The sequence below is a fragment of the Symphalangus syndactylus genome, chromosome 8, assembly GCF_028878055.3.
Source record: "Symphalangus syndactylus isolate Jambi chromosome 8, NHGRI_mSymSyn1-v2.1_pri, whole genome shotgun sequence".
NCBI classification, from domain to species: Eukaryota; Metazoa; Chordata; class Mammalia; order Primates; family Hylobatidae; genus Symphalangus; species Symphalangus syndactylus.
In genome coordinates this window covers 58,277,442-58,302,387 of record NC_072430.2, presented here as the reverse complement: position 1 = coordinate 58,302,387, position 24,946 = coordinate 58,277,442, and the positions used below count along the sequence as shown (strand labels likewise).

The 24,946-nt window shown below is 39.9% G+C and overlaps 1 long non-coding RNA gene across 1 annotated transcript in view; it reads left to right on the top strand.

The window, feature by feature from the left end:
- LOC129487824 (uncharacterized) overlaps positions 1-24,946 on the top strand; it is a 143,398-nt gene that overhangs the window by 72,464 nt on the left and 45,988 nt on the right. Inside the window, exons 4-6 of the long non-coding RNA XR_008659468.1 lie at positions 11,711-11,739; positions 20,356-20,468; positions 21,894-21,977. This is a non-coding gene — a long non-coding RNA (uncharacterized lncRNA). The remainder of the gene's footprint in view (positions 1-11,710; positions 11,740-20,355; positions 20,469-21,893; positions 21,978-24,946) is intronic.

Below are 24,946 nucleotides of genomic sequence, written 5' to 3'. Positions count from 1 at the left end.
CCAAGTCACTTCTTGAATTCTTTGTTGCTTAGAAATTTCTTCCACCAGATGCCCTAAATCAACTTTCTCAAGTTCAAAGTTCCACAGATCTCTTGGGCAGAAGCAAAATGCCGCCAATGTCTTTGCTAAACAAAGCAAGAGTCACCTTTGCTCCAGTTCCCAACAAGTTTCTCATCTCCATCTGACACCACCTCATCTTGAACTTTATCATCCATATGACTATCAGCATTTTGGCCAAAGCCATTCAACAAGTCTCTAGGAAGTTCCAAAATTTCCCACATCTTCCTGTCTTCTTCTGAGCCCTCCAAACTGTTCCAATATCTGCCTGTTATCTATTTCCAAAGTTGCTTCCACATTTTCAAGTATCTTTACAGTTGCACCTCACTACTTGGTACCAATTTACTGTATTAGTCTGTTCTCATGTAGCCAACAAAGACATACCCAAGACTGGGTAATTTTAAAGGAAAGAGGTTTAATTGACTCACAGTTCCACATGGCTGAAGAGGTCTCACAATCATGGCAGAAGGTGAACGAGGAGCAAAGTCACATCTTACACGGCGACAGGCAAGAGAAAGCTTGTGCAAGGAAACTCCCATTTATAAAACCATCAGATCTCATGAGACTTATTCACTATCATGAGAACATCATGGGAAAGACCAAGCCCCATGATTCAATTACCTTCCGCCAGGTCACTCCCACAACATGTGAGAATTATGGCAGCTATAATTCAAGATGAGATTTGGGTGGGGTCACAGCCAAACCATATCATCATCCTATTCTCTCCTGGCCTACAAAATTTCGACTGAGAAGTCCACTGATAGTCTAATGGGGATTTCCTTATATATGACTTGATGCTTTTTTCTTGCTCTTGAAAAATTATTTTTGTCTTTGTTGACATTTTGACTATAATGTGCTTCAGAGAGGATCTTTTTGAGTTGAATCTATTTGGGAATTTTTCAGCTTCATAGACTTGGATGTTCATAATTTCTCCCAAGACCTGGGAAGTTTTCAGCAATTATTTTATTAAATACATTTTCTACCCTTTATCTCTTCTCCCTCTAAAAACTTCCATAGTTCACTATATACCATTGTTCGCTAATAGTATCCCATAAGTTCTGTAAACTGTCTTTATATTCTGTCATTCTTTCTTTCATTCTTTAAAAAAATTTTTTTTGAGACAGGGTCATGCTCTGTTGTTCAGGCTAGAGTGCAGTGGCGTGATCATGGCTCACTGCAGCCTTGACCTCCCCAGGCTCATGTGATCCTCCCACCTCAGCTTCCTGAGCAGCTGAGACTACAGGCATGTGCCACCATGCCCTGCTAACTTTTGTATTTATTTGTAGAGATGGGGTCTTGCATGTTGCCCAGGCTGGTCTTGAACTTCTGGGCTTAAGCAACTTGCCCACCTTGGCCTCCCAAAGTGCCAGGATTACAAGCAGGAGCCAGTCTGCCCAGCCCTCTTTTTCATTCTCTTTTTCCTGCTGATTGAATCATTTCAATAGAACAGTCTTCAGGTTCAGATTATTTCTTCTTTCCCATCTAGTCTGCTGTTGAAGTTCTCAATTACATATTTTTATTTCATTGATTGAATTCCTTAACCTCAAGATTTACATATTTTTTAATATCTCTCTTTTTGTTGAGTTTCTTATTCAAATTATAAATTGTGTTCCTGATTTCCTTGAATTGTTCTATTTGTATTTTCTCATATCTCACTGAATTCTGTTAAGATAACTATTTTGAATTCCTTTTTAAGCAATTCATTAATTTCCATTGGGTTTGGGGTTAGTTACTGGAAAATTACTGTGTTCCTTTGGTGGTGTCATGTTTCCTTCATTTTTCATGTTCTTTATGTCCTTGTATTGGTGTCTATACATCTTGTGATACAGTCTCCTCTCCCAAACTTTATAGAGTGGCTTTCATAGGGGATGACTTTCACTTGCAGATGGGCCTGAGGGTGCTGATTGAGCAGGACATGGTGGCTCTGGTTCCATGTGGTATTGTCTCTATACAGCTTCTTCAGTTTATAATCTACATCAGTGATGACTGCAGTTGCTTCAGTATTATAGGCTGAGGAGTCTGTAGCAGTGACAGTGGCTATGTATATTTTTAGGGCAAGGGCTTTATGAATCCTCCTATTCTCATCTTTCTCACAGAGGGGAGACCTGGGATTGCTTTTGGTTTTGGGTATGACCTTGCTCACAGGAAGCCACAGTGGCAATGGAATTCAGGGCGCTGGTGATTGGAGCAGTTGTGGAGTTGGGTTCCTGGGCCCTGGGTCTTATGAAACTACTCCACCACCTGGGACTTGAGGTACAGGTTTACACTCCAAGGCACGAGTGAATGCAGTTCCCCGACTAAGCTGGGGTATATATCTCAGGCCTCGGGGGCTGGAATGTAGCTGTTGTTCTGACTCTGGGAGTGGGGGCAAGGCACAGATCTGGTTGGGCTCTAAGAATGAAGGAGTGCTCTCAAAGCCCAGCGTGGCCCCATGGAGCAGGGCACAGCTACAATTTGGGACCTGGAACCAAGAAGGCATGAGGTACCACACAGTGATAACTCTGGCCAGTGAGACACAGCAGTAGCCCAGGCTCTATGAGGCTAGGTACAGCAGCAGCAACGACCTAGAGATGCCAAGATACCACCGTGGTTTAGGCCAGGGGAACAGGGAACATCACATCAATGACTACACTCCCACAAAGGCAGAGTGCCTCAGCCGCTTGGGTTGGTGGCGGCTAGTCCAGTTTCAGGTAGACAGGAACTTGTGGCTGCTTGGCTTGGAGTGTGGGGTGGCACAGTTCAGTCACGGTTCTGGATTCCCTAGGACCCAAAGTGAAATATCTGCTCAGCCCCAGAATGTGGTGCTACATGTGTCAGTGGAGCCTCTGGATCCCTTAAGTTAGGGTGCCATGTCAGCTGTGATGCAAGGAGGTGCAACTGCTCTGGTGTACCTGAGCTTAGAGTCCCCAGGGAGCATTGTGCCACCTCAGTGTGGCATGGGGCTGTGGCTACTCTGGTAGTTCAAGGCTCCGGGTCTCTGGGGGTTGGGGGATCATTTCTGCTTGGCTGTATGGGGAGGGTGCAGTAGTGACTGAGATGGGAGGGATGGAGTGGCTCTGTGGTAGCTTGTTAGAGGGTAGGACATAGCAGCATCTCTGTTTGTGGATGGTGTGCTATAAGGTGAGCATGATTTAGTGGCAGCTAAGCCTCAGGGACAGAGGGATGTAATGGCTACTCATCTCTGGAGCAGGACACACTCTAGCAGGGGCTCTGGTTCCAAGAGAGCACAGAGCAGTAACAGCATGGGCCATGTTGGGGGTGGGGGATACTGAGCTCAGTGTTGGCTTCTTCTCTGGGGGTAGCTCAGTGTGTGGACTCTGGGAAGCTTCCTCAGCTGGGCTCTGAGCCTGTGGACTGCAGTCATTTCCAGTAGGGAAGATTGTATGTGTCCACAGTGGTGATAGGAGCTGCTGGGGTTGTCTTGTTTACCTTTTCCCCACAGGGGAAACCAGTCCCTTCTGGTTTTGAGCTAATCTTGAGTTAGGGGATGGGGTGGTGAAGGCAAGGTGTTTTCTTATCATCTCTATGTGGCAATCTTGGGTTTCTGTGTTCAACAGGATTCTGCTGCTTTTTTTGCTGTTCTCCAGTGCTTTCCTTTAGTTATTTTGGTTGAAATGTGGTTGTTTATTGTTTTGGGTTTTTTGTTGGTGAAGAGTGCTAGGAGCTTCTAGTTGGCCATCTTGCTGATGTCACTTCTTCGGGAAGGACTTCTTGATGAATATGAATAAAAATTAATATGAATATTAATAAAATACTCTGGAAATTTACATTCTCATTAGCATATATCTCATGCTTCTTTTGATAACATTGAATATTATCATTTAAAGATATTTACTTTTTGGATAGATACAATGCTTATTGGGTTCATTTTAATTCATATAAGTCACTAATAAGTTTAAACTTGTTAATGTATTTATTGGCAATATGTATATTTTCATATATAAATCACTGATTGACTTACTTGCTAGTATTTCTCTTGGATTTTTTTGTGATTGAGCCCAGCAGTATGGTGGAATAATTCTTAGGAAAAGAAATAATCTCTTTGGGAGGCCAAGGAAGGCAGATCACCAGAGGTCAGGAGTTCAAGAACAACCTGGTCAACATGGCAAAACTCCGTCTCTACCAAAAAAAAACACAAAAATTAGCCGGGTGCAGTGGCTCACACTTGTAATCCCAGCTACTCGGGAGGCTGAGGCAGGAGAATTGCTTGAACCCAGGAGGCGGAGATTGTGATGAGCCGAGATTGCGCGCCACTGCACTCTATCCAGCCTGGTCGACAAAAAAAAAAAAAAAAAAAATCTAAAACTAGAAGGGGATAGGTTTCTTTAACTGCACTAGTTTCCTCAGATTTGGGTATTTGCATATAGTTTACTCAAATTTGAGTAGCTGCATAGAGTTTGCACCTTAGGGCTCTCACACAGGTAGCTGATGGAGCTTTGTGGATGGTTTCCTAATGCCTGAGATGGATCAATAATCATTTAATGAATGAAGGAATGCTCAGGAAGAAAAAGGTCAGGCTGTATCTCCAAAGTTTATTGTCTATGACAATAGTTAATATTTATTGACTGTTTACAGCGCTTATTGAATTATTTACAAAAATTGTCTTATTTAATTTTTCCCAAATGCAAAGAGGTAGATGTGTCATTATCCTCAATTGATAGATGGGGAACTGAGGCTAAGGAAAGCTAAATAACTTTCATAAGATCTTAAAGGTAGTGAGTGGTGAAGCCAGTTCATTCTCCCTTCAAGCCAAACTCTTAATCACGTAGTAAGGCAGCAGTAGGCTAAACCGGAAGTGAGTGCGTGCCATCGCCCATGTGGAGGCACTGCTGGCATTTTGCCATCTTGTCTCCTTGGTCAGAAGCTTGATGATCCGGGTGGAAGGGCAGACGATGTTCAGAGTCTGCTAGGTGGCGGCTGTCAGTTTTTGAAAATGGTGCTTTGAAGGGGACTGGGACAATGCAGATTGTGAAGGGAAATGCTTCACTTGTTAGGGTTCTGCCAGGATAATTATGGTCTCAGTGCTTTAAAGCATTCTTTCTTGTCTTTCAGAGACTCTTGGGACTCTTCCAATCTTGACGACTGTAGTGCACACAGAATCGTGTATTTTAAGGGTTTGGTGCAGCCAGGTTGGGGCAACCTCATAAAGCATGTTGGAATGAAGGAAAGGATAATTCCCCTGGAGTCATGTACAAGAACTTCCACAGAAGCAATAGTCTCTTTGATTATTTTTTTTTCCATAGCTGGTGAAAAGAATTCTGTGTTAGAGTTAAGCATGTGGTTGAACTGCTATTGAAAATATGCTAAGCCACAGTAAATAACTTGGGTTAGATATGTAGAAACAGTCTGTCTGGTTTCTAAGCTCTTTGTAACAGCTAGTTTATCATTATACTGTATGGGGCATATATGTGTTTATGGCAGATCTGAAATATCTTTGTGTGGCAAATGAAGGGTAGCGTATTAAAAAGGAAAGGAGTGTGAACCAGGGATGTAATAAAGAGATTATTCTTGCTCGAAGCAATATACTGAAAGAGCAAAGAATAAATCTTTCTCTGCAAATACATTTGGAATACTTTAAGTGTGTTACTTGTGTCTTTTGAATTCTTCTATACAGCATCTACTTTTTCATCATCTAAAAATGTGTTAGCTCTGCTCAAGGTCTGGATGTGGCTTAGATTTACTGCTAGTGTTTTGAATTGTTTAGTCTCCTAATTCACCTCACCATGTAAAAGCAACTCTCTAAGTTTGTTAAGGGATAATTGACTTGCCACTCTAATGAGCTTGGGAGAAGACTAGTTTTCAATACAAACCTTTCATTTAATTTAAGTATATTTTCCCAAGTCTGTCTATTTTTATGAATGTACTTAATATATCTGTGTCCCTTCTTAGATAGCAAATCTAACAAGCTTAAACTGTGCTCATTTAACTGTTCTGTACCATCATCCATTGTGTCCAGAGAAACTCTTAATACATGCTTCTGGCAACTAGTTAATTGGCTCCTACTGACTCACTACTTTCACAGCCTCCCCTTTCCAGTTTAGCTTTTCCCTGCCCTGCTCTGTGTTTGCACTCTGTAAGTATGACACAAGAGGCCCCTATGAGCGCGACACAAGAGGCCTGTCTGCTGGGCAGAGGCCCGTTGAGACAGATTTCTAGGATGTTGTTTTTAAATAGCTAGCAATTATTGAGTGCTGACTGTATTCCAGGCACTGGACTAAAATTTACATGCATTATCTCATTTAATTCTCACAATACCTATGAGGTTGGTGTTGTTAATATAGTTTATTAGATAGGAACACTGAAGATCAGAGAGGAGAAGTGACCTTGCCTAAGGTCACTCTTTGGAAGTGTCATTGATCAGCGTAATGTTTACCACGAGCCAGAATCTGAAGCTCTTTACTTTGACTCCAAAGCCCTGCTCTCTGGGATGGAATCGGGTGGGGAATCCAATGGGGCACGTTGCCCTAAGGCAAACAGGCAATGAAAATCACAGGGATTGTACTCAGGAGAGAAGCAAAGAGGTTTCCTCAGTCCTAGGCCAATATTCTATGCTGCAAAGATCCTGAGGTAGGATATAGTGATGTGAGTGGGTGTTGCCACTCCTGGATCTGAGAATTCAGAGCAGAGATCAACATTCCCTAATATGCCAAGTCCAGAATAAGTATTTTGGGTACCCAAAGTTTGGGATTTGGAAAGCACCTGACACTAGCATATCATTGGCTGTTGAATTTTGGGGTCCCTTTGAAATGATTGGTTATTTCTTTGGACAAACAGCAAGGACATAAAATTACATTCTGGCATTTCTACATTCACTGGCTAGAGTGACATCTTTTTTGGTTGTAGCTTTTCATATGGGGTAATGAGGTAAAATTAATCTCATGATCTTTAAAACAATGGCATCAGCACTTTGACAAGGTTTAATGTGCCTTCAACCTTCATTTCGCAAAGGTATGCTTTTGTCCATGCCCAGGATGTGGTCATGGTTTTCTCTCCCTGAGATAGTTGAAGCCAAAGGTGGAATCTCCAGGAAAGGTGAAAAGTGGGCTGACATTTTTGCTCATTTTCTTCTGTGCACATCTTCCTGAGTTTTCCTTTCACTATTTGAGGTGTCTCTTATTAATCTTTGCCACATTTCATATTATATTTTTATTTCCCCAAGTCACAAATATGCTTCATGACAGTAGACTAAACATCTGTTATTCCAAAGCTGGGTGGTTGTTTCTTTTCCTTGAAAGAAAATCTGTGCGAAATATTTTAACTTTAGTTAAGCATATCTACTTGCTTTCCTATTTCCCAGTCTTTGCATTCACCTGCCTTTTTCTTTAATAGTTTACCTAATTTTCTTCCTCAGTATCATTTCCCACCATTTTACAATTAACACAGATAAAATGTGGATGATATTTAATCAAAATTGTATTGAGTTGATTTGCTCTAGAGCTTCAGGCAGAGGGAGACAGGAAAGCAGAAAAATATATCGAAAACACAGATTTTAGAAGCGTGATTCCTGAATCCCACCCTAATGTCAGCATTGCCTCATCCTCCGTGTGGAAGATGGCCATTTCACTATTATGTGCCTTAGTTTCCCAACTTGCAAAATAAGACCTTTCTTATTTCTTAGGGATGCTGTGAGGATAATGTGACAATACATTTGAAAGAGCTCTGAGCACTTAGCAGGAAAGACATTGTAATCTATTATAATGGGTTATAAAGGGGACTAGCATAAGGAATAATTTGAGACCACAGTGCCATAAAAATAATTGCATATACTTGTTCAACCTGTCTCCTAGTCTTCCTTATACGTGCCTATTCTATTAGCTCTGTCCTGGAGCCGGTAGAGAGGGTGGAAACACTCCTAGATTGGTCGTCATGGAAACTAACCCCAGAGCATGCTGGGAGCGTGCAGGCAGTCCTTGGACCCAGCTGTGTGGCAGGTGTAGCAATACCCCTCCCCCACAAAAATCACTGTGGGACTAAGGAATGTCTAATTTGACTAGAACTAGAATAATAGAAATATAATTGAATTGTAAATATGCTATTATCCTTTCTCTTAAAAAAAAACAGCACAGCACTAGAGTAACTTATGGCAAGAGAGACTTTAAATTAGCCTTTCTTGGCACATCACACTCTGCCTTTTGAAATTATTCAGTTAAAGAAAGACTGACTGGTGCCCATGTATCAACTGTGATAGATGCTTTTAGGAATGTCTACGCATCCTATACCCATACCTTTTATCTGGAAACTTTCTCTCCCCACATAATAATGAATCTAAAACAGCCATGTTAGAGCCACCCTGACTAAATTAGAACTGAACCCAGATTCAAGATGAACCATCAGATTCTCTCTCCCTAGAATCTGAAATTGGAAATGATGGATTTTTTTCAGCCTAGACTATTTGCTTAGACTATACTATGCCCAGGAAGTATGCCAAAGATTCGTCTGGTGAGTTTTACTGTTGTGTGTGCACAAGTTTATAGCCTCCACTGACTTTTGAACTTGTCAGTAGCAAGAATTTAGTTTTACCCATCTGAACCTGCCAGATTGTTATCTTTGACCTTTCAAACAAGAATTTTGAGAGCTGTGAACCATCTTGGGGGTTTAATCATTCCTTCTGGAAAACTGATGGCTCCAGTTTATACATAAAAGTTGTAAGAGTTATGAAGAAATGAGGTTTAAGTGAGAGTGGTATTTAGTGATTATATTATTTAGAATCCTGGCAGAAAACAGTTGGCATGCTGACTGCATAATTTTAGAATGTAATAAAGAGGTTATTTTCAAAGAGCCTAGTGTAGGGAAACCGCAAGGCATAGTGTAATACCCTGTAGCTCATGGGTTTCTGTTACCACTTCTATGCTTGAATGGGGAGGGTTCTGGGAGCCAGAACACGAGAAAGCAAGAGCACAGAAGAGAAAGGAAAAGCACAAGAGCTCTGGGGGGACAGGAGCTCCCAACAGGAGCGTGAAGCCAGTCCATGTAACTCCACAGGCCGGGAACTGAGGGGATGAATACCTCCCCTGACCTCACTTCTTCACGTCCTCTTCCCCAATTAATCTTCTATAGTTCCTCATTGGTTGAACCCAACTGGAAGCTAGAAGACAAGAGAACCTATTGATGCAATCCATGCAACTCAGCCTCCTGGTCAATAAAGCAGAGTGGCGAAGGGTATGGGGTGGATCAGAAGGATGAAGGGGAGATCTGTGGTGTGGTGACCTCCATTTTCATCCACTCTAAATCAGGCTCTCATTTCTTCCTATACTGGCCAGCACCTCTTGCCAGGTCTGATCATGTGACTCCCCGACTGCCTCTGTCTTCACCTGGGACTAATTTCCACCCCTGACACTTGCACTTATTGAACTACTTGCAGTTTTTCTTCATGACTCTTTATATTTGTAGGTACCATATACTCTGCCAGGAATGCATTTTGCAGCCTTTGACCACCTGTCAAACTTCTAATCAGCTTTCACAAACTAAAGTTTGTTTTTCTTTGAAGTTTTCTGATTTCATTCCAGCAGAGTAGGGCACTTTCTTTACTGTCATCCCAGATCATTCTCCACCTTCCTATTTTCACACATGTTGCAGAACAATGTTAACACTGGTTTATGTCTCTCACTCTTCTGCATGTCCTTGGTGTTTTCTGTGTCTGTTGCACTCCATTTGGTGTCTGTAGCACTTAGTAGATTGCCTGGCAAAGAGTTGACGCTCAGTCAGTGCTCAATAAATAAACAGTTTTTTTCTGTTTTCAATCATGCCTGTCTCCTGGCTTCTTCCACATTTCCACATCTTCCAGATTAATCTTTCAAAATTCAATCTCGCTGTGATCCTCTCATTCCTAGATCTGTCTAGTGGCTTCCTTCTGAGTGCAGAATGATGTGTAAGCTCTCCAGTCTGTCCACAAAACCCTTCACCATGGGGCCTCTGCCTGTGTTTCAGCCTCATCTTCTACCACTCCTCCCCGCTGGCTCTCCTCCTGCATCTCTCATCCCCATTCCAAGTCCTATGGAACTCCTGAGCGTTTCCTAGCAAGCTATACTTTCTCACATTTTGTCCCATTTGCCTCTGTTCATCCTGCTGTCTGGAATGGCTTCTCCATTTTCCAATACTCTCCAACAACACTTGCCTCTCCTCCATCCTCTCCCCCTAGCTCTTCTTCATTGGCTAAGTCCTATTTTTTAAAGACTTAGTTTACATGGCATTTCCTCTGTGAAATTTTCTTAAAAGCTCTTTCTTGCAACACAATAAAGTTAGCTACTTTTTTTTAACCTATATGAAATTTCTTTCACCTTGTGTTGAAATGATTTGCTTCTTGATGTGTTGCTATGGTCTTTTTTATTTCCAGAATCGAACACATAGCCTGACACATACCATATGACTAATAATTGTGTCTTGAATGAATATATGAATAAATGAATCAAACCTGAGTCTTATGTTTCCCTAAACTATACAGAGAACAACTGTCTCCCTCTTTCTCTGGTTATTTCTATTCGACATGTGAAGTCCTGCTTGTCTGGGGCACACAGGTAGATCAAGCCCATGTGGGACATGGCCAATAGCATGTAAACAGAAGTGTAGGAAACTTCAGGGGAGTGTCCTTAAAGGGAAAGCTAGGGGCCTTCTCCATTCTTTTCTCCTTTCTGCTGGCTTTGCTGTGGATGTGTGGGATGCAGCTCGAATAGCCGTTTTGGAGCATGAGTCAGAAACTGCATGCTGAGAGTGGTCAAACAACAAGCTGGGGGAGCTTAGATCTTTGATGATCGTGAAGCTGCCATATCAGCTATAGATGACCTAGGCAGACTTTTAAGTGAGAGAGAAGTAAAATTCTATGTTGTTTAAGCTATGGTTACTTTGAGATTCCTGTCATCTGCAACTAAATCCAATCCTAATTAATATATCTATTAAATCATTTTTATTGGCTAACCCAAAGTCCAAAGTCATGGAAATGGGCACATCATGTCTTTTTCTCTACTTACTATTCTTGCTTTAGTTTTCTTTGTAACTTTTCAAATCAGCTTTTAGGGAGACTTATGAACGGCCCTTTTTAGATAAGCAAGGACATTACTTTTACTTTGTGAACAGACTTATACCGTATTCAGTTTCAGAATTCCATCTTACTGTGACAACTCACTTTCCATTGACAGTGTCTATACCTCAGCATCACCGAAATGCTCAACAGAGTTAGGTCTGTGCTACCAAAGAGTGTTTCATTTTGCTCCCAGTGGAGGATGCCGCCTTTATTACCATGGGTGGGACCACTTTACATTTGCATATTTATCTCAGTGATATTTACCATTTGTTCAAGTCAGTACCCACAGCGCCCCCTCCAGTGCCGCTTGACCTGGCTCTTAAGACACACGCATCCAGTGCCTTGTAGTTTCTTGTTCTTGCTTTTCAGCATTATTTTAATTTCTTTGTCTTGGTTCCCTCCTCAACAGTCAGTGGATGAGCAACAGTTCAGGAAAAGGGAATCATTATCCACCCTCTCTGACAGAGCTCAGCTTACTCTGTGAATTGGGATTTTTGTATTAAAATAGCTGAAGAGATTTTTGATTAGATGGATTTTTCTGGGAATTTTCCATGAGGAGTCGGCAGCCTGTGGTTATGTTCTGCACCTATTAAAAGATGGAGTTGTAAAACTGATGTGTATGTAATCTCTTTTCAGGTTTCCACGGCAACAGTGGCAGCAATTCAGTGAGTAGCTTTTCCATTCTTCCTTCAAGACTTTCAGCCTGTAGAATTGTTTCAGAAAAAGAAAAGCTGCTCTTCCTTTAAAAAATAATGTATGCATTTAGATTCATTCCAATGAGACAGTTATGATTCTAGGAATATTCCCAGGATGGGAGTCCAATAAGTAAGCGGTTTTACTATTAACAAGCTGTGTGACTTTGGGCAAGTGAGTTACCCTCTATAAACCTCAATTTCCTCATCTATAAACTACGAACAAAAACAGCATCTACACAACAGGGTTTTGGGAAGACTAAATAAAAAAGATGTAGATGAACTGGTTAGCACAATTCATGGGTTATGGTTATTATTAATAATTATCCTGAATCAACATTTAGCCAGTTGTAATATCATGTTAGGTTGTATACCTTCAATATGAACATAATAGATATGATCCTTTAAATATCAGCAGTTGTACACATGCCTTATCAAGTGTGATACTGGCAATTTGTGTTTTTTCTTTTTTTCTAACTGGGAGTTTGTATCTTTATATTTAAAGGGAATAATTTGTAAACAACATGTATTGGGCTTTTTATGTTTTTTCATCCAGTAAGAAAAACTTTGTCTTTAGTTGGAGTGTTCTCTCTATTTACATTTAATGTAATTATTGATATGATTGGGCATAAGTCCACTTATTTTCTGTTTGTTCCCTTTGTTCTTTCTTTTGTCCTTCTTTCCTGTCTTATTTTAGCTTAATAAACTACTAGTTAGTAGATGATTCTTGGAAGATGGTGGAGTAGGAATCACTAGGAATCCTCATCTACACAGTCGCATTAGAATCTGTATCTATTTAGAAACTCTGTATTCTGTGGAAGGCTTGCAACTTTTAGGTGAATGCTTGGAAGGTAATGTACACAGTTATGTAGCCATCATCACATTGAGGACATAGAACATTTCTATTACCCTGAAATGTTCTCTCTTGCACATTTGCAATCAATTCCCTCCTGCCACTCCCAGGTCCTGGTAAGTACTGGCCTGTTTCTGTCACTATAGTCTTTGCCTATTTAATGATATCATATAGAGTAGGCCATTCATATCCACAGATTCTTCATCTGCAGAGTTGACCAACTGTCGATTAAAAATATTAGAGAAAAAACAATAAAATTAACAATAAAAATAATATAAATGAAAATAATACAGTATAATAGCTATTTACATAGCACTTACATTCTATTAGGTATTATAAGTAATCTAGAGATGATTTAAAGTATATGGGAGGATGTCCATAGGTTATATGAAAATACTAGGCAATTTTATATAAAGGAGTCAAGCATCTGTTGATTTTGGTATTTTGGGGGGTCCTGGAAACAATCCTCTATGGATACTGAGGGACAACTATACATGGAATTGAACAGAAAAGAGTCTTTTCTGTTTGGCTTCTTTCATTTGCTTAGCATTATGCCTCTGAGATGCATCTATATTCTGGCATGTGTCGGTAGTTAGTTTTATTATATTGCTGAGTAATATGCTGGTATATGTGTGTGCATATACACATACATGTGTATAAACATAGCTCAATTTATCCATTCACCAGTTGATGGATATTTGGTTCCAGTTTGAGGCTATTAGGAATAAAGCTATTGTGAGCAATCATGTATAAGTCTTAATGTGGAATATATGTTTTAATTTGGGGGGATAAATACCTAGGAGTGAGATTGTTAGGTTTTATGGCAAGTTTATTTAAATTGTATAGAAAACCACAAATTGTTTTCCAAAGTTATTGTACTTTCATATTTCCAGTGTAAGTTCTAGTCACTCCACATCTTCACACACATTTGATGTTGTCAGTCTTTCTATTTCCACTATTGGTATTGGCTTTATTGCTTTTGTATGTTTGTTTCAGTTTTTAAGTAATTGCTTTTATGCTTAAAATATGCATCATTAACTTATCGCTGTCTACTTTAAAGTAATCTACAACTTCACATGTAAAAACTATAAAACATGATGCTTTCCCCCTTCCCATTCTTTGCTTCATTATTGTCATACTTTTTACTTCTGTTACAAATTCCACAATATATTGTTACTCTTTTTGCTTTAAACAGTCAATTATGTTTTAAGGAGGTTAAAAATGAAGAAAATGGCTTTTAAATTTGCCCACTCACATTTTTAGCAATTATAGTGGTTTTCAATCTTTTGTGTAAATCTAGATTTCCATCTCCTAAAATTTTTCTTCTCTTTGAAGAACTACCTTTAATATTTGTTATAGCACGAATCTGTTGGTGATAATTCTTTCAGCTATTGTTTGTCTGAAAAAGTCTTTATTTCACCTTTCAGCTGGAAGGTATTTTTACTGAATAAATAATTCTAATTTGGCAGCTCTCTTTCTTTTCCCTCCTCCCCTTCCTAAATGCCATTACTTTAAAGACCTGTCTCTATTCTCTTCCGGCTTGCAATGTTTCTGAAGAGAAGTCACTGTCATTCTTGTCTCTGTTCCTTGGAATATATGTCTTTTTTTCTCTGGGTTCTTTTAAGATTTTACTTTTATAACTGATTTTAAGAGATCTTATTATAATGTCACTTGAAATAGTATGCTTTACATTTATTTCACTTGGGTTCTGTTGATCTTCTTGGAACTATGGATTTACAGTTCTTGTCAAATAGAAAACATTTTGGCAATATTTTGTTCAAACATTTTTCTTTTCTGACCTGTGTTCACCTTCTGGGAATATAGTTACAAACAGTTAAGTTGTGTCATATTGTCCTACAGGTCACAGAGGCTCTAATTTTTTCAGTCATTTTCCCTTTCTGTGCTTCATTTTGGATACTTTCTATTGCTGTGTCTTCAGGTTCACTGATCTTTTCCTTTGTAATTAATCTGCTCTTAATCCCAACAGGTTTTTCTCTATCATCTACTTGGACATATGGAACATATTTAAAATAACTGTTTGAATGTCCTTATTTAATGGTTCTATCATGTATGTCATTTCTGGAGCTGGTTTTACTGGCTGATTTTTCTTTCGGTCATGCATCATCTTTTCCAACTTGTTTACATGCCTGACAGTTTTCGATTGGATTCTGTGCCTTGTGAGTTTTAGATTTTTCTTGCTAAATTTTGTTACTTTTCTTTAAATAGTGTTGGATTTTCTTCTGCTGTGTATTTAAATTACGTGAAATCAGCTGGATGCTTTCAAGCTGTGCTTTTGAAATTTTTAGCATAGGTTTAGAGTACCTTAATTTAGTGGATGTTAGCCCCACTACTGAGGCTTCTGAAAGTTTTGTCTGATATCCATCTGTCAGGAAGTCTTTCCACTCTGGTTTGTGGAAATAGCAACAATCTCCAGCCTTGTATGAGCTCTGGAAATTGTTCTGCCCACTTCTATGCAGTGGTTTGTTTCCTAACCTCAGATAGTTTCCTGTCACTACTCATCAAAAGTCTTAAGTGGATCTTTCTGCAGATTTCTGAATTTTTTTTCTCTATGTAGATTACTCCTCTCTAATATTCTAACCCACAAATTCTGGCCATGTTGGTCTCCTGAAACTCCAATTTCTGCCTCCTAAACTTGGTGAAATTTTAGGCTCTATCTGGGTTCTCTCTCCCTGCACTACATCCTGGAAACTGCTTCCAGGTTATAAGCTGATGCAATTGAAGGGCCCATCTTGATTTGCTCTTTTCTGGGATTGTATCCCTGTGATATCTGTTGTCTAATTTCTGAAAATTATTATTTCATATATTTTGCTCAGTTTTCTAATAGTTCCTGGCAGGAAGGTAAATCTGGTCCCTATTATTTCCTCATGACTGGAGAGTAAATGTCATTGTCAGTTTTCTTTCTTTTAAATTTGAGCCATTCTATTAGGTGTGTATTAGTATTTTATTGTGGTTTTAATATGCATTTCTCTGAAAACTAATTATGTTGAGCATCTTCTCATATGCTCATTTGTCATTATTATATCTCTTTTGATAAAGTATGTATTCAAAGCTTTCACCCAGTTTTAAAATTCTTAAATTGTAAAATTTCTTTATATGTTCTGACTAGAAGGCTTTTATCAGGCATTTGTCTTGCAAGTTTTTTCTCCCAGTCTTTGGTATGACTTTTCACTTTTTTTTAGCAGTGATTGTCAAAGGGCAAAATATTTAAAATTTGGTGAAGTTTAATATATCAATTTTTTCTGTTATAAGATTCATGCTTTTGTAGCTTATCTAAGAACTCTTTGCTTAAACCTAGGTCAAAAAGTTTTGCTCCTATGTTTTCTTCAAGAGATTTTACAGATTAGTTTCTACATTTACATCTATGATTCATTTCAAGTTAATTTTTGTGTATAATCTGAAATAAGCATCAAGGTTTATTTTTCCCATAGAGATATTAGTTGTGCCAGTCAATTGTTATAAAGGCTATCTTTGCATTGTTGAGTTATTTTGACAATTTGTCAAGTCAGAATATCTCATTTTCCCATTCACTCTCATGCCTGCCTGCCTTTCTCTTTTTCTCCTTAGCCCTCACTTCTCTCCATTCATCTGTCCCTCCCTCCATCCATCCATCCATCCATCCATTTATCTATTCATTCATCTATTCACCACTCACCCATCCATTCACCCACCTGCCTATCTTCCCTCTTGGTCTAGAAAAAGTTGAAATCTTCACATCAGAATGCTCAGCTTTTAAAGACAGAAAACCTTTAACCCTGATATTTCCATAACCAGTAGAGGGAATAGATCATGTGACTTCTAACATCTATCATGTGTTTAAAAAAACACCCAGATAATTTTACTGGATGGTTGCTTAAGCCCCTAAACAATAGTTTCCTTTTATCAAGAAATTGTAAAAATATTAAAATGTCATACTATAGCCTAAAAGGCAAAAAGATGGAAGTCAAGACTATTTTTATTCAATGCAAAATAATGCCAAATGAATTTAGACTTATGGAGTGATCTGGAGAGGGAAAGTCCACGTGAAATCCATATAGTTTTATAATTACCTTTTGGAAAAGCATTTCCTCTGAAACAGTTTGAAATTTTCTATAAAAACCTTTTTGACAGTTTGAAGGATCATTATTTAAAAAAAATTGTTATACTTCACTAGCATTCATTTTTCTCTGAAGCTTTACTGCATTTAATTGCACATTAAACTGTATTAACTTTAAGTATCAAAAAGGGGGACATCTGGGGTTTGTTTCTGTTGGAGGCAAGATTTCTAATTGCACTTGGTTGTGCTCTTGCTAACTCTATTGTTCATTCAAAGGTTTTCTGTTTATAAAATAAACATAATATTAGAATATTGTGACTAGCCTTTGAAGGAGTGTATAGTTTGAAAAAAAAACCACTTTTTTGCCCATTATCTTATTGAACCTCATAACATTCATCCATTCATTAGAAAAATATTTATTGAGTGTCAATATTCTACTGGGCACTGAAAATACAATGGTGAAAAAGATGATTTTAAATTTTATTTGTTTGATGATGTTTGCTAAATGTATATCTCTAGCCTGTATATCTTCTCTTGAACTTCTGAATTCTGAACATATTCACCATTTACTGTTGGATTTCTAATATGTATTTCAAAATTAGTTTATAGGTCTAAAACCAAACTCTTCATCCTTGCCTTCACCCTTATTCTCTCCTAATCTTTCCATCTGTTCATTTATTCAGGCTACAGCCTGGGAGACATTGCTAATTTTCTCTCCTCCCCACTCCACACTCAATCTGTCAGGAGATCTTGGAATCAAAGTTTGTGTACACACTGCCACTGTTATCACACCACCCAAATCACCTTCATTTCTTGGCTGGATCACTGCTCTAACCTCACACTGCTTCCAGCAAAGCTCATCTTCAATCTTTTCAGCTCACAGCAGCCACAGTAGAACCAGCCAGCCTTCTCATCTCAGTCAGAATAAAACCAAAAGTCTATACTATGAACTATTCATTCTGTCCTCTTCATTTCCTCTACCTGTGCACCAGCCACACTGCCCTTGGAACAACCAAACAGGGCCTTTTCCCTTGGGGGCTCCCACTTTCTGGGATACCCCAACTCCAGGTCTTGCTTCTTCACTTTCTTCAAGTCCCGTTAAAATGTTCCGTACTCAGCGGCCTTCCCTGGCCATCCTGTATAAATTTCACCACCTACCCTGTATGACCCCATTTAATTCCCATATCTATTTCTTCAAAACACCTATTGCCACTGGACATGTTACAAAGTGATTTGCTTATTTACTTATTTCAAGGCTTATTTGCTTATTTCCAGGCCTGACTTCTCTGTCTAAAACCAAGGACTGCATCTCCTTACTTTACTTACTGATGTATCCTCAGGGCATGGGACAGTATCTAGTACCGAGAAGTCACTAAACAATATTTGTTAAATGAATTCATAAAGAAATAAAAGTTTCTTACTCTCATAATTTTTATACCCTAACTGGGGGAGACAGGCAACAAACAAAAAAGCAGAGTTTAGGGAAGAAATTAGAACTTGGTGATGTGACAGAGAGCAGCTAGGTGTTGAAGGGAGACACTTTAGATAGGATACTTCTATGAGAGGAGACACTTAGAGCAGGATCTGAATAACAGGAAAAAGCCAGCCTTGCAGCATTTTCATTTTATGGATCAGAAAACTGAAGCTGCAAGAAACCATGTGCTTTTTGCATCTGTTGAATAGTAGAAGTGAGTTTATAAACCTAAACTCTGACCACTCTTTGTTGTTCTTTCATGTTAAACTTCAAAGCCTTTCATAACTAAAATGATAAAATGCAATACTTATTTAAAAAAAAAAAAAAAGCCAGAAAAACAATCCAGCCTATCTCTCTGCTAACTTTAAGGCAAGAATCACCATCCAGTCTGGGCTGATTGGCAGCTGGCCATAAGGAGACAGTTGGAAAATATATTTAGTTTTTCCTGTTTCATTTTATGTTTAACCTTTGCGTTTTAAGACTAGTGAGCATGGAGCTCAGCCCTAGAAAAAAAGAAAGTCCGCAATTGTTCTCATTCAGACAGCTACTTCTTAAAAGTCATTTCTCTTAATTCCATGAAATACTCCCAGAGGAGTGACCTCCTTCGGTTGCACAGTGCTGAGCTTGTCTTCGTGTTTCTGGAATGCTGCTCCAGGAGTTCTTTTTCAAATGGTCAAGTCATGCTGGTTGTTTTTAAGTCCTCAGAGCACTCTCAGCCTTTTTTTTTTCCCTTTCAAACACAGAGAGCAATGCAAGACTGAATCCTCCCTGGTTTCATTCCTAATTCCTGCAGCAAATGGTAATCCTGCCTTGGGACACTGAGGCTCCCCTTTGCTTTGCAAATAGTCTGTGAGCCTTTAGGAAAGCATGATTGATAACACAGTCTAAAAAAAAGGAAAAGGAAAAAAAAAACCTACTGAGATGACTAGGCTTGAGGCCTAGTTTGGAATGCACCTAACAGCACAAAACCTTGAAAAGCAGAAGCAAAAATTCAAACATTTGCCGACCCCAGTGCTTAGTAATTTACCTCCTTACTACCTCATGTTTTCTTTCTCTAGTTTTCATTTTTATATGCATGACTTAAGTAATTCCTAGGCTTATTTCCAGTGATGCAATGCAGAAAACAAGTTGGAGAGAATCAGGCAAGGAACATACAATTCCTAGTGTAAACGAGTTTCAGAATGAACACAGAGAAAAAGACATTCTTCTTTTCTCTTTCTTTCTTTTGTTCTGTTTTTGTTGTTGTTATTCAAAAATAAGAAAAGTTGATGATTTGTTGGTGCAATGTTTTAGTCAGGGGTTCTCCAGAGAGACAGAAATAATAGAATATATAAAGAGAGAGAGATGTATGAAAGGGGATTTATTAGTGGAATTAGCTACTCAATTATGGAGGCTGAGAAGTCCCACAATAGGCTGTTCATAAGCTGGAGAACAAAGGAAGATGGTAGCATGGATTGGTCTAAGTCCAAAGGCCGGAGAACCTGGAGTTCTGACACCCAAGGGCAGGAAAAGGAGGATGTTCCAGCTCCAGAGGAGAGACCTTCATTAAGAGAGTCTTATGAAGACTAGGTTGAAGGTGTTATTAAGAAAAGAGATTAATAAGGGCTCTCCCTGTGAGAAACAGAGATGGATGTGTTTTCGAATTAGAGGAACAGGAAATGGTTAGTTAGGAAGCCCAGCTGAGAATGTTCTAAGCCACAATAGATAAAAGGGGAGTGTTGGGTAATCACTCGACATCTCAGGGCCTAAGATGCTGGTGGGAAGGGAAAGAACAGGGGAGCTGAACATACAGAGATTCAGAGTGTGAAAGTGTGTGTGTGTGTGTGTGTGTGGTGTGTGTGTGGGGTGTGTGGTGTGTGTGTGTGGTGTCTGGTGTGTCTGTATGCGTGTGTGGTGTCTGTGTGCGCGCGTGTGTGTGTTTATGGGGGAGGGCCACTATATGAAATTGCAGGGCAAGTGTATAAGACTCGAATTGGCTTTGCTGATGGGGGTGGGGACTGCAGGTGGGCCTTTTGGCATTCCTGAAATAATGGCACTATTTCTGCTTGATGGAAATAATTTAGTGAAAGCACATGATTGCTACATGCAATTAGGAGTTGGAATAAAACATGATTGCTGTTTTCATGTTTGCATGTGTGGGATTATATTATAATTAAATGGAATAGTAACAAGAGGTGTGTGTAAATTATATTCCTGGCTTGCATGAAGGATAGAAACCAGCAGAAATAGGCCAGGAGCAGTGGAGGCTATTGGGCGATTTGTTCCAGGAAATTCTGACAACTCACTGGGAAGCTGAAACTGCTGGGGACTTGGCTGTTCAGGTAAGAAAACAACCACGATCTTGGCTTTAACTTATCAAGGGATGACACTCTTCCAGTTGATGGAGAAGCATGAGCTCCTATGACTAGATTGAGAGAATTTTTGGAAGAGGATTATCTTGTCGATATCAGATTATGCTTTGCCTAACACAGTTTCCCCAGTGAGAGCTCTGTTCCTTTGGCATATAGATTTGATCAAGGTGACTGTTCACTCACATCCCTATCAGCTAATGATATTCTCACATTAGTCTTTTTTTTTTTCCTGCTGTCTTTCTTTACTGTAAAGCCAAGGAATAACTAGTTAATTGCTCCTCGTTAGATGTTAACTGTTATTAGCCTAAGTAACTTGGGTCTCAGGGTGTGAGCATGAGAATCCAACATCCACAATAGGTAGATTTATGGTTAACAGCTGGTGCATCATGATGTTATTAAACCAGAGAAAGGACCCAGTAAGAATATGATTTGGGGAACAGACATGTCGAATTTGAAGTACCAACAGAACAGCCATATTCCATTGTCCAGGAGGTGTGGTATGTCCATATGTAGAGCTCAAGAAATAAAAATGGATGGGGGATCGAGATTTCGGAATCAACAGCATATTTCAGTGATGAATCCAAGCCATAGAAGTGAATGAAAAAACCAGGATGAATGGAGAAAATGAGAAGCTGGTTAAAGATAAATCATTGGGTAACACCAATTTTAAGGGTGAGTGGAGCCAGAGGATCTCAAAAAAAGAAAGTGTTATGAACTAAATACTTGTGCCCCACCTCCCCTAAAATTCATTTGTTGAAACTGAATCCCTGGTGTGACGATATTTGGGGCTGGGACCTTTGGGATATAATTAGGTCATGAGGGTGGAGTCTTCATAGATGGGATTAGTGCCCTTAGAAGAACAGGCCAGAGAGCTATCTCGCTTTCTTTCTGTCATGTGAGGACACAAGACATTGATAGTCTGCAACCTAGAAGACAGCCCTCATGAGAAACAACCATGCTGGCACTCTGATCTCAGACTTCCAGTCCCCAGAACTATGGAAAATAGACTCTGTGGTACTTCATCATATCAGCCAGGACTAAGACAAAAGAAGAAATCAGGGACAGTTGGAAAAGTAGGGGAGAAGCTGGTGTCAGGAAAGTTAGGAGAGAAGTTTCATGATATAGGGAGAGAGCAGTAGTATCAATGCTGCAGAGAAGTCCCAACACAATAAGACATAGAAAAGAGACTGAAATTCAAATGGATGGAATTTCAAAGTGATAAATAGAATGAAAGTGCCAGACCCAACAGGTATACATCTAATTTTTAAAAATGACTCAAGCCGTTATGATTCTACCCAAGATGAAGTTGAGCCAGTCTGTGATTTTACTCCTCACCCAGTATCTTCTGTGGTGGTGTCCATTTTGCTAGCTCCTGATTTTTGGCTCTGATTATAGCTCCTGCTCTTTTTCTATTTGGACACCTGGACACGGATGTCAGCTCCCCTGGGAGTACCAGTTACACCCCTTCCAAGTTGTCTGGTAAGAACCTCCTTGGACCATTCTGGTTTCAGCCTCCTTGGGCAGGGGAGAAAATGGGTCCATTACCTACAAGGTAGTTGGACACCATGTTTAGTGGGGTTGGAGGAGGCAGTCAGGACTGAATAATGGTGTGGCAAGAGCAGGCATCTAGAGAGTACAATCTCATAACCCTCATGCTCCAAAAGGCAGAGGGGCAGATGTGGGAGATAAAGGGACAAATGGGCCTTGTGTGCCACTACTAGGCAATGTTGGCCTGATCAGGGAGGCTGTCTAACCTCCTAGTCCTCCTGCCCTACCAGGAGTGGATTTCCAGGAGCAGAGTCAAAGCCAACTGATCGAATATGGCTATAAAATAATAAGAATCTTAAGACTCACCTTGGGATTTATACATCTGCCCGAACATTTTCCCACCTCTAGGAGTCTCCTTCCATTGTAAAGAGGTTCCTTGTTCCAGGGATGCACTTATTATTCTGAATACCTTTGGGCTCTTCATACCCTTCAAGGGTTCCTTCATCCCGTCTTATATTAGTTTGCTATTGCAGCATAACAAATTACCACAAACTTAACTTAAAAGTAACACCTAATATTAGCTCATAGTTCTGCTGATCAGAAGTCCTTGCGGGCTTGGCTGGGTTCTCTGCTCGGGCTCAAATCAAGATGTCAGCTGTGCTAGGCTCTAATCTGGAGGCCCTGGGGGAAGGATCTGCTCCTAAGCTCAGTCAGTTGGTTGGCAGATTCAGTCCATTGGCTGTGAACTGAGGGCCACAATATTCTAGGGGCTGCTCAGATTCTAATCATGTGGCCCCCTCCATTTTCAAACCAGCAATAAGGCATTCTTTTTTTTGTTGTATGTAATTGACACATAGTAATCGTACACGTTTACAGGATACATTGTGATTTTTCAATACATGTATACATTGAATAATGATTAACTCAGGATAATCAGCATTTCATTTCTTTTTGGTAATAACTTTCAAGATCCTCTTTTCTAGCTCTCTTGAAATATACAGTATGTTGTTATCAGCTATAGTCACTCCACTAGGTAGCAGAACATCATTCTTATGCTTGGAATCTCTCTTACTTCTTCTCCCAGCTAGAGAATATTCTCTACTTTTTTTTTTTTGAGACAGGATCTCACTCTGTCACCCAGTCTGGAGTGCAGTGGTATGATCTCTGCTCACCACAACCTCCACCTCCCAGGCTCAAGCTATTCTCCTGCCTCAGCCTCCCAAGTAGCTGGGATTACAGGCACACACCACCACGCCAGGCTAATTTTTGTATTTTTAGTAGAGATGGGGTTTCACCATGTTGGCCAGGCTGGTCTCAAACTCCTGACCTCAAATGATCCACCCGTCTCAGCCTCCCAAAGTGCTGGGATTACAAGCGTGAGCCAACAGGCCTGGCGCATTCTCTACTTTTAAAGGAATCATGTAATTAAGCCTGACTTACCTAAATGATCTCTCTCTATTATAAAGAGGAATGATTAGTAATTATATATGCAAAGTCCCTTTTGCCATGTGCTATAGACTAAATGTTTATGTCACCCGCCTCCCCCAAATTTACAGGTTGAAATTCCAACCTTCAATGGGATGGTATTTGGAGGTGGGGCCTTACGGAGGTGATTGGGTCATATGAGCAGAGCTCTCATAAATGGGATCAGCGGCCTTACAAAAAGGCTCTAGAGAGTTTCCTTGCCCCCTCCCACCATGTGAGGAGACGGTGAGAAGGCAGCTGACTATGAACCAGGAAGTGGGCCCTCATCAGACACCAAATCAGCCAACACTTTGATCTTGGATGGTCCACCTCCAGAACTGCGAGAAATCAATTTCTGTTGTTTATAAGCCACCTTGTCTATGCTGTTTTGTTAATGCAGCCTGAACAGACTAAGAAACCATGTGACGTGATATAATCACAGGAGTGATGTCCCATCATATTCACAGGGAAGGGGATTATACAAGATGAGTGCTTCTGGGGGTCATTCTGAGACTTCTGCTACCATACTTTCACAGCCTTCATTCTTTTCAATGTCACCAGTAGCACCAAATTTTTCAAAGTAGATCTGCTCTTTTGGACATAACCAAAAGTCGTTTAGTGAATAAGATGGGTGAAAAATTTTTTATTTTAAAAATGGATTTGAATATAAAGGCATATGAGTGTTTTCCTTGCATGACCCATAAGCAAGAGCTGAAAGTAATTTCAACATGAAAGTTTTCTTATTTCACATTTCATTACGCTACTGCAATATTTTCTCAGGGTGTTGGGGCAAAAAAATATTTGAATGGAGGCATTAGTATATTAAGCCCAAAATTCCCTTCCCAGTTTTAGACTGGTCTCCTGAGTTCAACATTTATTCATTTTAACCATGGAATTTGCGTCTTAATTTTCCTTTCCCTTCCACCTGCAAGTAACACTGGGCCAGAGGAGTAACATTCTTGTCTAGCTCAGCAATTCCACAGAGGAGCAAAGCCTCCTGGGCGCCATTTGGAGAGATAGAGAGAGGCAGGCATTTGCGTTTCTGTGGGGTTTGGACAGGCTGTGCGGCTACCACAGGTGGGTGGTCCAAATGATCTGCAGACAGTTGAACTCCTTGGGGTTTTGGATCCTGGGATATGCCTAATATTTCAAAAGCAGCTCCTTTCTGGATGGTTTTCCGGAAACAAAACCTCAGAATCAAAAATGATCTCATTAAAACAAGGAGAGGCAGCTGAAGCCAAGGTCCCAGAGAGAGTTGTTTTTCCTTGGACTTCCTTTATTTTACTTCCTTCAGCCAAAAAATAAGATAAATAAATAAATTAAAAAGCCTACATGTTTTCCTTAGTACTTAAGAAACTGCCTTCCTGCAGCTCTCCCCTCTCTGCTTTGGAGCTTTGTACACATGCATCATATAGGGAAAGGGAGGGACAGCAATGGGGAGAGAGAAGGATGGCCTCCACTCACCAAACCTGCAAGATCCAGTATAGAGACCAAAG